This window comes from Sminthopsis crassicaudata, chromosome 6, assembly GCF_048593235.1.
Source record: "Sminthopsis crassicaudata isolate SCR6 chromosome 6, ASM4859323v1, whole genome shotgun sequence".
Classification (NCBI taxonomy): Eukaryota; Metazoa; Chordata; class Mammalia; order Dasyuromorphia; family Dasyuridae; genus Sminthopsis; species Sminthopsis crassicaudata.
In genome coordinates, this window is record NC_133622.1 from 142,119,780 (window position 1) to 142,139,431 (window position 19,652).

General features: G+C 31.3%; 1 protein-coding gene across 6 annotated transcripts in view; it reads left to right on the forward strand.

Moving 5' to 3' along the window:
- Positions 1-19,652, forward strand: part of BMPR1B (bone morphogenetic protein receptor type 1B) — a 497,487-nt gene that overhangs the window by 37,508 nt on the left and 440,327 nt on the right. The window lies entirely within an intron of this gene.

Consider the following 19,652-nt stretch of genomic DNA (forward strand, 5'->3'; position numbering starts at 1 on the left):
TTGAGAGAAAGAAGGGAAAGGGATGAAAATTGTGTAAAGCTTACTCTCATCAGATTTGTCTCAAAGAGAAAATATTAGACATATTTGGTTTCACCAAGAAATTGCTCTCACCTTATAGAAAAATGAGAGGGGAAAGAGGAAAATGGAAGGGATAGGCTAAATAGAAAGGTAAACAGAAATAGTAGGAGAAAGGTATAAGAAAAGGAGAAAAAAGGAGAGGGATTCTAAAGGGGAAGGATTGCTTAAGGCAAGCAGGCTTCATAAATAAAATACTAGGGAGGAGAGAAAGGGAGAAAGGAAAGAGAAAAGTATAATTTGGGATTAATAAGATGGCAGGAAATATGGAATTAGTAGTTTTAACCATAAATGTGAATGGAGTGAATTCTCCCATAAAGCGTAAGCAGATAGCAGACTGAATTAAAAGCCAGAATCCTACAATATGTTGTTTACAAGAAACACTTTTAAAGCAGAGTAAAGGTAAAAGGCTCGAGCAGAATCTGTTATGCTTCAGGTGAAGTAAAAAAAAAAAAAAAAAAAAAAAAAACAGGGGCAGCCATCCTGATTTCATATCAAGCAAAAGCAAAAATTGATCTAATTAAAAGAGATAAGGAAGAAAACTATATCTTGCTAAAGGGTACCATAAATAATGAAGCAATATCAATACTAAACATATATGCACCAAGTAGTATAGCTTGGAAATGCCTAAAGGAGAAGTTAAGAGAGTTGCAAGAAGAAATACACAGCAAAACTATAATAGTGAGAGATCTCAACCTTGCTCTCTCAAAACTAGATAAATCAAATCACAAAATAAATAAGAAAAAAAAGTTAAAGAGATAAATAGAATACTAGAAAAGTTAGGTATGATAGAACTTTGAAGAAAATTGAAAGGAGTACACTTTTTTTCTTGGCAGTTCATGGAATCTATATAAAAATTGACCATATATTAGGACATAAAGATCCCCAAATCAAATGAAGGAAGGCAGAAATAGTAGATGTATTTTTTTTCAGATCACAATGCATTAAAAATTACATTCAATAAAAGGCCAAGGGGAAAATAGATCAAAAAGTCATTGGAAACTAAATAATCTCATCCTAAAGAATGAATGGGTGAACAAAATATTAATCAATTCCCTAAGACAAAATCCTCAGGACCAGATAGATTTACATGTAAATTCTACCAAACATTTAAAGAACAATTAACTCCAATACTATTTAAACTATCTGAAAAAATAGGGAATGAAGGACTCCTACCAAATTCCTTTTATGACACACACATGGTATTGATACATAAACCAGGTAGGACAAAAACAGAGAAAGAAAATTATAGACCAAAATCTCTAATGAATATTGATGCTAAAATCTTAAATAAATATTAGCAAAGAGATTACAGAAAATCAGCCCCAGAACAATACAGCATAATCAAGAAGGATTTATACTAGGAATGTAGGGATAGTTCAGTATTAGGAAAACTATTAAATATTGACTATATCAATAACCAAATTAACCAAAACCATACAATTATCTCAATAGATGCAGAAAAAGCATTTGATAAAATTCAATGCCCATTCCTATTAAAAACACTAAAGCATAGGAATAAATGGACTTTTCCTTAAAACAGTCAGTAGCATCTATTTAAAACTGTCAGTAAGCATCACATGTAATGGGATAAACTGGAACCATTCCCAGTAAGATCAGGGGTGAAACAAGATTGCCCATTATCACCATTACTATTCAATATTGTATTAGAAATGCTAACTTTGACACTAAGGGATGAAAAAGAGATGAAAGGAATTAGAGTAGTAAATGAGGAAAACAAATTATCATTCTTTGCAGATATTATCATGGTATACTTAGAGAACCTCAGAGAAACCAACTGAAAAACTATTAGAAATAATCCACAAATTTAGCAATTTTGCAGGATACAAAATAAACCCACATAAATCATCAGCATTTTTATACATCACTAACAAAATCCAACAACAAAAGATACAAAGAAAAATTCCATTTAAAATAACTGTAGATAGTATAAAATATTTGGGAATCTATCTGCTAAAGGAAAGTTAAGAACCATATGAACAAAACTACAAAACACTTTTTACACAAATAAAGTCAGATCTAAACAATTGGAAAAATATCAAGTGCTCTTGGATAGGTCAAGTGATTATAACAAAGATGACTATACTACCTAAACTAATCTATTTATTTAGTGCTATACCAATCAAATTCCCAAGAAACCATTTTACTTACCTAGAAAAAAAATAACAACAAATTTATATGGAAGAACAAAAGGTCAATAATTTCAAGGGAATTAATAGAAAAAAAGCAAATGAGGGTGGCCTAGCTGTACCAGATTTAAAACTATTTAATAAAGCAGCAGTCATCAAAACCATTTGGTACTGATCAGTGGAATAGGTTAAGTTCACAGAACAAAATAGTCAGTGACTATAGCAATCTAGTGTTTGACACACCGAAAGACCCCAGCTTTTGGGATTATAATTCACTATTTGGCAAAAACTGCTGGGAAAATTGGAAACTAGTATGGCAGAAATTAGGCATTGACCCATACATAACACCATATACCAAGATAAGATCAAAATGGGTTCATGATATAGACATAAAGAATGGTATTATAAACAAATTAGAAGAACACGGAATTGTTTACCTTTCAGATCTGTGGAGGAGGAAGGAATTTGTGACCAAAGAAGAACTAGAGATCATTATTGATCACAAAATAGAAAACTTTGATTATATCAAATTAAAAAGCTTTTGTACAAACAAAACTAATGCAGACAAGATTAGAAGGGAAGCAAAGTCAAAGATTCTGATAAAGGTCTCATTTCTAAAATATATAGAGAATGGACTCAAATTTATAAGAATTCAAGCCATTCTCCAATTGATAAATGGTCAAAGGATATGAACAGATAATTTTCAGATGAAGAAATTGAAACTATTTGTAGTCATATGCTCCAAATCACTATTGATCAGAGAAATGCAAATTAAGACAACTCTGAGATACTACTACATACTCTCAGATTGGCTAAGATGACATGAAAAGATAATGATGAATGTTGGAGAGCATGTGGGAAAACTGGGACACTGCTACATTGTTGGTGGAACTGTGAATGTATCCAACCATTCTGGAGAGCAATTTGGAACTAAGCTCAAAAAGTTATCAAAGTGTACATACCCTTTGATCCAGCAGTGTTTCTCCCAAAGAGATCTTAAAGGAGGGAAAGGGACCCACATGTACAAAAATGTTCGTGGCAACCCTTTTTGTAGTGGCTAGAAACTGAAAATTGAATGGATGCCCATCAATTGAAGAATGACTGAATAAATTATGATAATAAATTTTATGGAATATTATTGTTCTGTAAGAAACAACCAGAAGATGATTTCAGAGAGGCCTGGAAAGATTTACGTGAACTGATGCTAAGTGAAATGAGCAGAACTAGGCAACAACAAGATTATACAATGATCAATTATGATGGACGTGGTTATTTTCAACAATGACATGATTCAAACCAATTCCAGTCGTTCAGTGATGAAGAGAGCCATCTAACCCAGATAGAGCACTGTGGGAAGAGAGTGTAGACCATAATATAGCATTCTCACTCTTTCTGTTGTTGTTTCCTTGCAGTTAGTTTTTTCTCAGTTATTTTTTCCCTTCTTGATCCATTTTTTCTTATGCAGCAAGATAATTGCATAAATATGTATACGTATATTGGATTTAGCATATATTTTAACATATTTAACATGTATTGGACTACCTGACATCTAGGGGAGCAGCTTGGGGGAAGGAGGGGAAAATTAAAAACAGAAGGCTTTGCAACTCTTTTGCAAGGGTTGAAAAATTACTTATGCATATGTTTTGCAAATAAAAAGTTTTAATTAAAAATATAAGAAGAGGAATTGGACTAGATGATCTCTGGGGATCTTTTTCAGTTCTTTAATTTTGTTGTAGGGAAATAGCTCCAAAATTTGTCTATTTTTACTGTATATTTTGTGTGTGTGCATGTGTCTGTGTGTGTGTGTGTGTGTGTGTGTGTGTGTGTGTGTGTGTGAGGGAGTGGTGGTGGTAAAAGACAATGACTTTATCACATTTACTTTGATTGTTCTTGCTTAAATTTAACTGCATGTTCATTTAAAGAGAAACCTGAAATTAAATAATCTTTAAAGACTAGCTTTTAGCCAGAGCCCTTCTGATTTGTTTTTCTTATTCAGCCCATACATGTTCCTCCTAGACATGTACCCCTTACCTATTCATTCATTCCCTGTTCAGATTAATCCCACTCCTGGGATGTGTCAGATAATATGCAATAAGCTTATTAAGGTAGCATCATGAGAAAAAGCCTTCTTCTGGTCATTGACCCTACCCAGTTTAAATCAATTTCTAGCCTCTTTTATCAGGACTTCTCTGCTTGGCGAACTCCTTCTGAAAGTTTATTGGTCAGTGGTGCTTGTTATCTTTCTTATATTACCTTGACACTTGCAACATGTTATGGAAATCTAACTTTGAGTATTTTTTTACAAGATCTAATAGAGAGAGCATTTACAATGACTTTTCAAAAGCACTACACCATTGGAAGACTGAACTTCATTGGCTTGGTGTGTGTCCTTAACACAGATGTCCTCTTTTTGTACCTTTCATATTAATGTCTTGATCACATTCTCTGTGTGAGTCTTTCCCATTGGTGCTGTTGCAAACCTGTGGAAGGCTTTTGTGAGTATGCGGGGAAATAGTTTTTTTGTTGTTACTTTATTTACCATGCTTTTAAATCAACCATCTTTTTCCTGTACTAAGTTTTTCTGTGACCATCAGAAGGGTATAGTTTTGAATGAGTTCTAATCTAGTATGCCTTGAAGCTGGGGTAGCCGTTCTAGAAAATCAACTTGTGAGAGGGAATGCCCTGTGGACTACATTTTGAAATTTTATTTTCAATTTTGCTTTTATTTTTCTAAACCTGAATTGCATATTTAAAGGAGATATCAATTTAAGACAATTTCTGAAGAATCTTTCAGAGCAACTGAATTAGTTTTACATTCAAATACTTAGACATGAGCTAACCTACTGGTGATAGCTGTTTTATGAGTGTTATATTCTATATTTTTACTGATCTACTTGGTAGTGGAATGGTAGATGGTAGAATTTACACAAAAATTACATCTTTTAACATTTTGATATACAATCTGTACATCAATAATATTCAGATAAGAAATATTCTAGATTTACATTTTTAAAACAATTTTGACCTAAATATACTTTACAATGCAAAAAACTGTTCAAATATCAGGACTTGGGTCCAAATTCTGATATTTATATTTGTGTGACCTTAAATATTTATATTTGTGTGTCTTTTAAGCTTCCTTGTAGCTATTTTCATTATATGTAAAATGAGAGATTTGGACACAATCATCTACTGTTCTTTAGAGTTCTGATCCCTTGATTATGGCATAATCTCCTTACTTCTCTTGTTAGGCTTCTGTTATTTAGAGCCACAGTCCTGAAACTAAAGACTTGGTAAAACTGATGGTTGCAACATCAGGATAGGATTATTGCTTTTTTTGTTGATAATTGCATTTTATCATTTTGTATAACCTAGAGAATTTAATATTTGCGTGTTCCCACTTTTGTAATGCTGAAAGTACATCTGATTCATAGGACTGTCAGAAACATCACTAATAGATTTTTTAATAGCAATTCACTGTAAGTGGTTGTTCTATAGCTTGAAGAAGTTTAAATTTACGTTAATGATACATTTATTTATTTTTGTCTTCTGGATTTCCCTGGGATATTCACCAAGGTTTTGAATAGCTAAAATGCCTTATCTATAACAGTTTAAGATTATAGTATATCTGTTCTGAGCAGTAACAATGATAGGTTTAGTTTTAGGTTATTAGAGCCCTTGAAATGTAGATAACCTGTGTTGGTATATAGATGTGAATGTGTACAGAAACATGCAGGCATATTTCTCTGATGTTTTAATATGTGTTACTTAGAAATGGAATGCTTAACTTCTAAAATAGAGCCTCCATGTTTTACCAATAATGAGTATTTTATAAAATATTATAATGTCTGATTCTAGGACATTACAGTAAAATGATTTTTCTGTAGCATTACAATGGAGTAACACCTTGAGGCATTATCCTACTTGTAACAACAGACTGTTTTGCTACTATTTAAAATGGCAAGCAAAAATTTGGACTGGAAACTTGTACTTAACTGTGGTAGAACACAATGATTTAAAATAAATGAGCATACTGTTGAATAGTTTCAATGGAATAATTGCTTCTTTTCTTGAAGAAACTAATTGATTTTTTTCTTTATTAAAAGGTGTACATTAAGCCTGTACTCTTATTTAACATAAATGTATCCTAAATAATTTATAAATGTCCTATGCCTGAATGTGTAATTTTATTTGTTGGAGCAGTATGTGAAAAATTGGCTTATTCCTAAGGCAATAGTTTTTTTTTTTCCTCTTAAAATGTCTTGCAGAAAAATCAGCTTATATGTTCTAATGGGATCACAAACAATTTTAAGAACATTATGTGTTTTTAAATTATATCCAGAATAAATAATACTTATCTTGAAGAGTTAAGCTGTCTTTAAATTTCTGATAATGTGTCATCCATATTCTATGAAAATAAAACAGACTTTGAGCATTCATGAGTTTATTTTTGCCAATTCAGTAAGGTTTAGTTGTGGTGAAAAGAGAGAGATGTTGAAAGTTCATGATTTAGAATTTAGTAAAAGTCAAGTTTGGGATTAGCTTTGTTAATGATGTGTTTGAACTTCTCACTGAACTGACCACACCCTGAGAGAATGTCAGGTTTTATTCTTAAACTCTCTAAAGGAAAGTTTTTGCTCATCACCAGGAGCTTTTGTAAAGGTTATACTCCTTTGCCTTTTATGTTAGATTAGGGCATTGTTTCATGTGCTTATTCCTAATTTCTCATGTATATTTACTTCAACACCATATTGAATACTTATTACATATTAGCTTATTCTAGTTAGATTCTGTAAATTACATCATTTCTATGGGATGCAGTCTTGTCAGATGGAGCAATTTAATGATAAAAGGGATGTAAAATTATTTGTACATAAAAGAAAAAAATCATATGAACTATTATAAAAGGAAGTAATATTTTAATCACTGTTGTAGGTGAACACTTTGATACCTAAAAGGGTCAGGAAAAGAACTTAGTTTTAGTAAAAACTGCTACATATTATCTTTGAAGAAAAAGAGGTTTTAGATAAGATAAGCATTTTTGGGTAGAAAAGAACTTGGGACATAAATATAATGATTCAAACCACATTGTAAATGATATATAATAATGCCTCTCTTATATATGACTAACTTGATATTTTAAAGAGTTAGAGGGAAAACATTTATTAAAAATAACAAGATATAAGTGAAGAAGCACAATTTCAGGTATACAAAATGACATGGTAATCCATATTGAGGTTACAAGGGATTATTTTATTTTATCTCACTTGCTTATAGCTGTTTTATGACTAAAGATGTTAAAATAAGACATTTTATATATCATATAATATATACATATATTATATATACATATAATATATATTTTATTTATATAAAGACATTAAAATAAACAAATATAAGAAATCACCTAAACATGGATTATTAAGGTATGATTAAAAATTGATGTAAATTTCCTACAGAAACTTGAAGAATTGTGGGATTAGATGGGGTTTTTAGGTAAGATTGGAAAGGAGGGAGTATATAATTTCTTATAGAGAGTAGGACAGGGAAAAAAAACCCAAGAAAGGGGGAAAGGTATTTCTGTGAGTCAAGAAGGAAACTAGAATGGGACAGAGTGTGACAGAAGTAGAGGAAAAAGGAATTTTAAAAAGGATAGCTGTGCTTAAAGATGTAGGTCTAACTGGGTCACTTTCTAATTTTGTGGCTCTATTATAGAGGGTCAAATAAAGACTCTTGTTTGACATTCAGAGCTTTTCACAATTCGAATCTAATTTATATCTTTACCACACATTACTACCCTATATATAATCTAAAAATCCAGCTTTATTTGCCTTCTTACTTTTAAAAAAATACATCATACTTCATCTCCAATTTCTCTGCTTTTGCCCTGGGATTGTCTCATTTGTTTGGAATATAGTCTTCCTTCACATCTGTCACTTGTATCTTCCAGTTTCCTTTAAGACTTGACTGAAGAACCATCTTTCTTATGAAGCTTTTCTTGATTCTTCCAGATTCTAACATTCTCATTCAAAATTTCATCACTATATCTGTGTGTGTGTGTGTGTATCTCTCCCAGTAGAATGTAATATTTTTGAAGAAAAGGACATTTTTGTCCTTTTATCAACTGTTCATAATAGGTAGTAGATGGTTAATAAATGTTTAATAATAATAAAAAATAGAAAGATCAATATGAATTGCAAAATCAAAGCTTAATGCCATGAAGTTACAATGACTATTATTGCTGCAAAGAAGTGATTTGAAAATGTGTCTCCCTGAATAATACAGAAGACATTTTTTTCTGATCCTTCTCAATTGCCCCATCAAACAGACATTATGTACCAAAGGTTAAGTAATTTTAGCTGTCTGAATGATCTAAGGAAACCTGGAATTTAAAAGGTTTAAAAAAAAACCCCAGACTAATGAAAGATGCTTACTGACGCAGAATCCATTCTCTCACCCACTTCCCAAGTTACCAGCATTGAGACTTCACTAGCAAACTCAAGGGTATAATACAGACTGATAGCCAAACCCACTCCTATACTCTGGTCCTGCCTCCCTCTTTCCAGGGCAAAAGAGACCTCAATTTCATACTGAAGAATTTTGTCCAGGCTACTGATACAACTTCAGGAACAATATCTTGCCTGAGGATAGAAAATCACCAATATGAATTGTCCAGATTGGCCTGAGAACTAAGTAATAGAGAGAGCAGGACAGGATACTAGGAGAAGATTCTGTGTCTATGAAAGGACTGTATAGAACTTCACTAAGCTTTTGGGAAAGAGCACAGCTAGATGCTGGTGTCAGTTCTAATCGGAATGAAACAAAACAAAAAACAATAATGTTGAAAGAAAATATGCTCACTATGCAAACAAACCTTACTGTTCTCAAAGACAGCATGCATAGAGACAAATGAAGGCCCATAATTCTCCTCAAAGACTCAAACAGGACAAAACTCTCCAAAAAACTTTTACACCATAATATAGGAAATAGAGAATCACAAATTTTGAATCTAGAAACATACAGCAAACTTCTGAACATTTAAAAAAAAAAAGAAATACTAATTGAAAGAGATTATCTTGAGAAAAGAACAAAACAAAAACCCCAAGGCTGCAAATTCCAAGACACAAGGTGGTTAAGTTTAATAATTTAATTCATAAATAAGTTCTGCAAGTAATCTGAATCAAAACCTTCATATACAAAGAAAAAAAATTGAATAAAGCAACACTCTTCTGTCATTAGAAAACATAAGAGATGATGGGAGCTTAGGATGCAACTTAGGGTGACCCATCATGGATACCTGAACTTAATAATATATGAAAAAAAGATGGATTAAATAAAATAGCATTTGAAACATGTTTAAAAAGAAAACCAGAACTGATAAGATTGTTGTTTCTCAAACACCTGCAGCAGTGGAAAAGCAGGGGTGAATAAATGAAGCAGCCATAGACAGCAACAGGAACAGAGTGACAATGGAGAGACTAGTAAAAATTTTCTTTCTAAAGTGCATAAGGAGAGAGGTTTGTTTGGAGATAACAGTGAAGAGATGAACATAGTATAGAACCTGCCTCCATGTGAATCTTATTTTGTTTTGAGTTTTTTTGAGAAAGAGAGGAAGAATGAGCAGGGAAATGAAGAGGAATATATATATGATGGATCAACTTGAGGTAACAGTGAGAAGAAGGTGATATATGTTTGTCTCAAAAAGAGAAAAGTTTGTAGAGGAATGAATTAAAGGTGGGGAAAAGACATTGTTCTGGTGGTGGAAGGATGTTGTGCTATTGAATTTCTATGGGTGAAGAGAAAAAATCTAGCACCTTGTGTATGACTTGGGAGATTTAATGCTTACAAAATTTATTCATCTTATATTGAGAATTTGGTAAACTGAAATTTTTGAGGACAACTGGTACGTCAATGATTGAGAGAGCATGGACTCACAGAGGAAACTTTGAGTCAGATGGGTAAAGAAAGGTACTCATTGAAATGAGCAGGACCAGGAAATCATTATATACTTCAACAACAATGAAGATCAATTCTGATGGATGTGGCCATTTTCACCAATGAGATGAACCAAATCAGTTCCAATAGAGCAGTAATGAACTGAACCAGCTACACGCAGCAAAAGAACTCTGGGAGATGATTATGAACCACTACATAGAATTTCCAATCCCTCTAATTTTGTCCGCTTGCATTTTTTATTATTGCATTTTTACATTATTGCAAAGTCCGATTCTTTTTGTACAGCAAAACAACTGTTTGGTCATGTATACATATATTATATTTAATTTATACTCTAACATATTTAACATGTATTGGTTGACCTGCCATCTGGGGATGGGGAGGGAGGGGAAAAATTGGAACAAAAGGTTTGGCAATTGTCAATGTTGTAAAATTACCCATGCATATATCTGGTAAATAAAAACTATTAAAAAAAAAAAAAAGAAAGGTAGAGGAGTATATGTCACTTGTAGATTGCATAATCAGGGCATGATGAGGATGATTCCCTTTAATTGGACATTTTTCTCTCTGAAATTTACAATTGTAGTGTTCTTGTTGGTTTTGATTTGGATTACTTGTTTTTAATCTCTATTGCTTGAATATTTATTTTTACTTTACTAATATTTACTTGAATATTTTATTTATTAGTTCCCTTTTTCTCCTATTTTTATATGAATATATAACTCTTCTCCCATTTCCCCCCTCTTAGTTAATCAAATAATCCATACTCTTCTGAAAGGAACCATAAACAACAAAGCAATATTAGGAATAAACTTTATATTCAAAATGCCTTAGCAAGGAAATTTTCATATAGGAATCACCTTAGTGATTACAACACATGGACAGTAACACAGTAGTGACAGGAGACTTCCGTGTCTTCTGAGTTTTAGAAATATTTACAGTAAAGCTCAAACAGAAGGAAAATATGGAACTGAACAAAAATTGCTGGGGAACTAAAAATTAGAAGATTTATGACATCTTCTAAATGGAACACCAAAAAAATATACATATTTCTCAGCACCACATGAGATTTTTACAAAAATTGCCAATGTTCTAAGATATAGAGATAACTATTTCTGCCTTCTTCCATTTGTTTGAATTTATATATCATAACATAATAAAAATAGCCATTTATTTAGGGACCACAAACAAAAGATATGGACTTAAAGGAAGACCTAACAATTCAATCCTAAGTAATTAGTGGATTAAATAACAAAGTATAGAAATAATAAATAATCATGTAAAAGAAAATAATGATGAAAAAATGTACTAAATTTACTGGGATCTAGCCCAAGCAATCCTCTAGAAAAAAAATCATAATTCTTATTAATATATACCCACAAAATAGGGGGAAAAAAGGATTAATGAACTGAATGCACATTTGAAAACTAGAAAACCAAGAAATAAACCAAAATAAGTACAAAAGAAGAGACATTAAAAATTTTCAAGGAAATAAATTGAAAATAAAAATGTGAAAATGATAAATAAAAATAAAAGTTAGTTCTGTGAAAAGAAAAAAAAATTGGTAAGACCTTAGCTAATCTGATTTTTAAAAAAGAGTAGAAAATTAAAGCAATAAAGTGGCAAATGAACAGGGTGAAATCCCAACAAAATAAAAGAAATAAAAGTAATCAGAATAGATTGTGCAGTTTTATGCTAGCAAAGCTGAAAATACAAAAGAAATAGTGGAATACCTAAACTATCAGACTACATAGTTCAATCTCAGAAATAGTTCAATCTAAGAAAAGGAAATAGTTATAGGAGAACTTTTAAAGAAAAAAAAATCTTCTGATCCTGATGGATTTACACGAGAATTCTATCAAAATGTTAAGGAATATTTCATACTCACACTTCACATATTATTTTCAAAAAATTGAGAAAGAAAAAAACTATACCAGAATAAGATATAATTAGAATGCTTATATCAGGAAAGGATAAAATGCAAAAAGAAAAAAATTGGTCAATATCATTAATGAACATATACTCAAAATTTTTTAAACAAAATTCATTCAAATCTGAAAAATTTGATCATTATGAACACTCATGAATTACCAGGGATGCAGAGATGGTTCAATATTAGCAAAACAACACAATTATGTTAAAAAACCAAAACATTGAAAACCACATGATCATCTCAATAGATGCAGAAAAAGACTGACAATGTACAACACTTAAAAAAAAAAAACCCTACAAAGCATAGGCATAAAAGTACCTTTTTAAAAATAATATAAAAGTCACCTATCTAAAACTAAAAACAACTATCATATATAATGGGATATGCAATGCCTTTTCCAGTAAATATGGAGTGAAACAAGAATGTCCACACTCCCTACTGTTATTTGGTTTATGTCTGGAGATGCTATTATCAGTAATAATATAAAAGAAGGATATTAAAGGCATAAATATAGGTAAATAAGGATATAAAGCTTTTCTTCTTTGCTGATGATATGATGGCTTATTGTAATCTAGCTCAGATATGTGTGGAAATAATTTCTTTAGCAAAGTTTCTGGCTACAAAAAACCTCAAAAATTATCAGCATTTATATATATATATATATTATATATATATATATATATATATATATATATATATATATATATATATATAAAATAACAAAACACAAGAATCAGTAACAGAAAAGATAATACCATTCCAAATAACTACAAAATATCTGGGAATCAACCAGCCAAAGTATACAAAAAGAATTGTAAAGATGAAAATTTTAAACAGATAAAGGAATAGCTTAAATAGGTCGAAGAATATTCAGTGCTCATGGCTAGATCCTATCAGTATAATAAAATATTAATATTTTAAAAATTTATGTATTTTTCTTAATTTTATAATTATAATTTATTAAAGATCATACTATAAAAAATTAAAATTGAAATACATTACTTTTATGAGTAGAAAAGTTATTCTTAACCAAGATAGAAGCAATTACAAAAGGTTAAATATATAACTTTGCTTGAAATTGAGAATCTTCTATAAAGAACAAATTAATGTTGTATAATATAAAAAGGGAAGTGGTCAAATGGAGGAAAATATCTTTGGATCAAATTTCTTTAGTAAGGGTTTATTATTGAAGACAGATAAAAATCAATAAATCTATATAACATTTAACCCAAAAGAACTGCAAAGATTTAACAATTATATGAAAGTGTGCTGTAAATTAATATTAATAAGAGAAATGTAAATCAAAACAATCATGACTTTCACATTACACCCTGGAAATGGGCAAAAATGAAAAAAGATCAGTTGTCAATGTTGGAAGCGTTATGGAATTATGGATAGACTAAAACATTGCTGATTAAATTGTGAAATTATATAATTATTTTGGAAAATAATTTAGAATTATACAAATAAAGTGACTAACATATGAATACATTTTGAACCAGAAACTCCATTACTGTGCTTATGCCTCAAAGAAGCCATCAATAAAAAAAGAATGCTCCTACACTCTAAAATTCTTATAGCAGCACTTAAAGCAAAGAGTTGAAAAAAAATATATAGATGCTCCTCTATAGAGGAATGGCTAAACAAATTGTGGTATATGGATATCGTAGATAATTGATGTTTTATAACAAGTAATATGAGTTACGAATATAGAAAAATATGGAAAATCTGGGTAAACTGATGCAGAATCAAAAAAGCAGAGTAAAGAAAACAGTTGTTACAGAAACTGCAACACTATAAGTGAAAAGAACAATTATTTATTTAAAAATAATGGAAAAATGAATATAATAAAATTATAAAGATTAAGCAAAACTCAAATGAAGAGATGAGAGAATCTCCACAATCCATCCCTTCATGGAGATAAAACGTCCACTGAGGTTACACATCACATATTTTCAGCCTTTTTCAATATATCATTTAGTTGTGCTGATTTTTTTTTTTTGGAGAGGTACTTGGGATAATTTTGAAGATGTAAGAAACAGAAGACTTCAATACAAATTTGATTAGAAATATTATATTAATTATCTAGCTGGTATGCTTAGTAAAAAATAAATTTCATATTTCTCAATTAAAAACAAAAAAAAGGAACATGACCAAAAAAGAAAGAAAAGGTATTTCCTTTCCTTTTTGTTGATGTAAGTGACTTGAGTAGGAAACAATGCTTGTAAAGTTCAATAGATTAATTTGCTTTAAAAAAATGTAAAAAGTTTTTGTACAAACTAATGCAGACAAAATTAGAAGGGAAACAATAAATTGAGAAACATTTTATATTCAAGGATTCTGATAAAGGCTTTAGTTTCTAAAATAGAGAATTGACTCAAATTTATAAGAATTCAAGCCATTCTCCAGTTGATAAATGGAAAAAGGATATGAACAGAAAATTTTACATTGAAGAAATTGAAATCATTTCTAGTTATATAAAAAAGGTACTCTAAATCATTGTTGATCAGAGAAATACAAATTAAGACAATGTGTACTATGTGTACTACTACACACCTCTCAGATTGACTAGATGACAGGAAAAGATAGCGATGAATGTTGGAGGAGATGTGAGAAAACTGGGACACTAATACCTTGTTGGTGGATTTGTGAACTGAGTCAGCTATTTTGGAGGGCTATTTGGAACTTTGCCCAAAGGGTGATAAAACTGTGCATATCCCAAAGGGTTTTTTCTGGTCTCGTATTCCAAAGAGATCATAAAGGAGGGAAAGAAACCCACATGTGCAAAAAATGTTTGTGGCAGCCCTTTTTGTAGTGGCAAGAAACTGGGAACTGAGTGGATGCCAGGTGGAGAATGGCTGAATAAGTTATGGCATATGAATGTTATAGAATCTTATTGTTCTATAAGAAACAATCAGCAGGATGATTTCGGAGAGGCCTGGACAGACTTACAATGAACTGTTGCCAAGTGAAATGATCAGAATCAGGAGATCAGTGTACATGGAAACAACAAGTTGATACATTGATCAGTTCTATTGGATGTGGCTCTTTTCAATAATGAGATGATTAAGGCCAGTTCCAATGGTCTTGTGATGAAAAGAGCCATCTACATGCAGAGAGAGAGAGAGGACTGTAGGATCACAACATAGAATTTTAGCTTTTTTTTTTTTTTTTTTTTCCCTTTCTGAGGCTGGGGTTAAGTGACTTTCCCAGGGTCACACAGCTAGGACATGTTAAGTGTCTGAGATCATATTTGAACTCGGTCCTCCTGTATTCAGGGCTGGTGCTCTATCCACTGCGCCACCTAGCGGCCCCCAAATTTTAACTCTTTTTGTTGTTGTTTGCTTGCATTTTGTTTTCTTTCTCATTTTTTTCTTTTTGATCTGATTTTTCTTGTCTAGCACAATAATTATGGACATATATATAATATATATATATATGTATGTATATAGCAGAATTGCACATTTAAAATTTTTTTTTATAGTTTTTACTTACAAGATATATGCATGAGTAATTTTACAACATTGACAATCGCCAAACCTTTTGTTCTAATTTTTCCCCTCCTTCCCCCCCTCTCCCAGATGGCAGGTTGACCAATATATATTCAATATGTTAAAGTATAAATTAAATACAATATATGCATACATGTCCAAACAGCTGTTTTGCTGTACAAAAAGGAATCGGACTTTGAAATAGTGTACAATTAATTAGCCTGTGAAGGAAATCCAAAATGCAGGTGGACAAAATTAGAGGGATTGGGAATTCTATAGTCATCTCCCAGAATTCTTTTGCTGGGTGTAGCTGGTTCAGTTCATTACTGCTCTATTGGAACTGATCTGGTCCATCTCATTGTTGAAAATGGCCATATCCATCAGAATTGATCATCATATAGTATTGTTGTTGAAGTACATAATGACCTCCTGGTCTTGCTAATTTCATTCAGCATCAGTTCATGTAAGTCTCTCCAGGCCTTTCTGAAATCATCCTGCTGGTCATTTCTTACAGAACAATAATATTCCATAACATTCATATACCACAACTTATTCAGCCATTCTCCAATTGATTGCCATCCATTCAATTTTCAATTTCTAGCCACTACAAAAAGGGCTGCCACAAACATTTTTGCACATATAAGTCTCTTTTTCTTCTTTAAGATATCTTTGGGATATAAGCCTAGTAGCAAAGGGTATATAAAGTTTGATAACTTTTTGAGCTTAATTCCAAATTGCTCTCCAGAATGGTTGGATTCATTCATAATTCCGCTAACAATGTACCAGTGTCCTAGTTTTCTCACATCCCCTCCAACATTCATCATTATCTCTTCATGTCATCTTAGCCAATCTGAGAGGTATGTAGTGGTATCTCTGAGTTGTCTTAATTTGCATTTCTCTGATCAATAGTGATTTGGAGCATATGACTACAAATAGTTTCAATTTCTTCATCTGAAAATTATCTGTTCATATCCTTTGATCATTTATCAATTGGAGAATGACTTGAATTCTTATAAATTTGAGTCCATTCTCTATATATTTTAGAAATGAGGCCTTTATCAGAATCTTTGACTGTAAAAATATTTTCCCAGTTTATTGCTTCCCTTCTAATCTTGTCTGCATTAGTTTTGTTTGTACAAAAGCTTTTTCATTTGATATAACCAATGTTTTCTATTTTGTGATCAATAATGATTTCTAGTTCTTCTTTGGTCACAAATTACTTCCTCCTCCACAGGTCTGAGAGGTAAACTTATCCTATGCTCTTCTAATTTATTTATAATCTCATTCTTTATGCCTAGATTATGAACCCATTTTGACCTTATCTTGGTAGACAGTGTTAAGTGTGGGTCAATGCCTAATTTCTGTCATACCAATTTACAATTTTCGTAGCATTTTTTGTTAAACAGTGAATTCTATCCCAATAGTTTATCAAACACTAGATTATTAAAGTTATTGACTACTTTGTCCTGTGAACCTAATCTATTCCACTGATCAGCTAGACTATTTCTTAGCCAATACCAAATGGTTTTGGTGGCCACTGCTCCCTTCATTTGATTTTTTTGCATAAGTTCCCTTGAAAGTCTTGACCTTTTGTTCATTCAGATGAATTTTGTTGTTATTTTTTCTAGGTCATTAAAATAGTTTTTTTGGAATTTAATTGGTATAGCACTAAATAAATAGATTAGTTTAGGTAGTATTGTCATCTTTATTATATTCGCTATCCAAGAGCACTTAATATTTTCCAAATTGATTAGATCTGACTTTATTTTTGTGGAAAATGTTTTGTAGTTTTGCTCATATAGTTCCTGACTTTCCCTTGGCAGATAGATTCCCAAATATTCTATACTATTGGTAGTTACTTTAAATGGGATTTCTCTTTGTATCTCTAACTGTTGGGGTTTGTTAGTGATAGATAAGAATGCTGATGATTTACATGGATTTATTTTGTATCCTGCAACTTTCCTAAAGGTGTGGATTATTTCTAATAGCTTTTTAGTAGACTCGCTGGGGTTCTCTAAGTATACCATCATATCATCTGTAGAGAGTGATAATTTGCTTTCCACATTACCTATTCTAATTCCTTTAATCTCTTTCTCAACTCTTATTGTCCATTTCTAAAACAATATTGAATAGTAATGGTGATAGTGGGCAATCTTGTTTCATTCCTGATCTTATTAGGAATGGTTCCAGTTTATCCCTATTACATATGATGCTTACTGACAGTTTTAAATAGATGCTACTGATTATTTTAAGAAAAAGCCCATTTATTCCTATACTCTTAAGTGTTTTTAATAGAAATTTTATCAAATGCTTTTTCTGCATCTCTTGAGATGATCATATGTTTTTGTTAATTTGGTTATTGATATAGGCCATTATACTAATAGTTTTCCTAATATTGAACTAACCCTGCCTTCCAGGTATAAATCCTACTTGGTTGTGATGTATTACCCTGGGGATTATTTTCTGTAAACTTTTTGCTAATATTTTATTTAAGATTTTAGCATCAATATTCATTGGGTAGACTGGTCTATAATTTTCTTTCTCTGTTTTCAGCCTACCTGGTTTATGTATCAATACCATATGTATGTCATAAAAGGAATTTGGTAGAAGTCCTTCATTCCCTATTTTTTCAAATAGTTTATATAGCATTGGAGTTAATGTTCTTTAAATGTTTGGTAGAATGCACATGTAAATCCATCTGGTCCTAGGGATTTTTTTTAGGGAGCTGGTTAATAGTTTGTCCTATTTCTTTTTCTGAAATGGGACTATTTAAACAATTTACTTCCTCCTCAGTTAATCCGAGCAGCTTATATTTTTGAAGATTGTCATCCATTTCACTTAGGTTATCAAATTTATTGTCATAAAGTTGGGCAAAGTAACTCCTAATTATTGCTTTAATTTCCTCTTCATTGATGGAAATTTCTCCCTTTTCATTTTTAAGACTACCAATTTGATTTTCTTCTTTCCTTTTTCTAATCACATTAAAGGTTTATCTATTTTGTTGTTTTTTTCATAAAAACAACTCTTAGTTTTATGTATTAATTCAATAGTTTTTTAACTTTCAATTTTACTAATTTCTCCTTTTAATTTTAGAATTTCAAGTTTAGTATTTGATTGGGCGTTTTTAATTTGGTCTTTTCCTAGCTTTGTAAGTTGCAAGCCCAATTCATTGATCTTCTCTTTCTCTATTTTATTCAAGCAAGCCTCTAGAGATATAAAATTTCCTCTCATTACCACTTTGACTGCATCCCACAAATTTTGGTATGTTGTCTCATTGTTGTCATTCTCTTGGCTGAAATTATTAATTGTGTCTATGACTTGCTGTTTCACCCCTTCATTCTTTAGAATGAGATTATTTAGTTTCCAATTATTTTTTGGTCTATTCTAGCTTTTTGTTGAATGTAATGTTTATTGCATCAGGATCTGAAAAGAATGCATTTACTATTTATTCCTTTCTGCATTTAATTTTGAGGTCTTTATGTCCCAACATATGGTTAATTTTCGTATAGGTTTCATGAACTGCTGAGAAAAAAGTATACTCCTTTCTGTCTCCATTCAGTTTTCTCCAAAGTTCTATCATACCTAAGTTTTCTAATATTGTATTTACCTCTTTAACTTCTTCCTTATTTGTTTTGTTGTTTGATTTATCTAATTCTGAGAGTACAAGGTTGAGATCTCCCACTATTATAGTTTTGCTATCTATTTCTTCTTGCAGATCTCTTAATTTCTCCTTTAGGAATTTAGATGTTATGCCATTTGATGCATATATGTTTAGTACTGATATTGCTTCTTTGTCTATGCTATCCTTTAGCAAGATATAGTTTCCTTCCTTATCTCTTTTAATTAGATTAACTTTTGCTTTTGCTTGATCTGAGATAGGGATGGCTACCCCTGCTTTTTTTTTTACTTCACCTGAAGCATAATAGATTCTGCTCCAGCCTTTTACCTTTACTCTGTATGAATCACCCTGCTTTAAATGTGTTTCCTGCAAATAACATATTATAGGATTTTGGCTTTTGATCCAGTCTGCCATCAGCCTCCATTGTA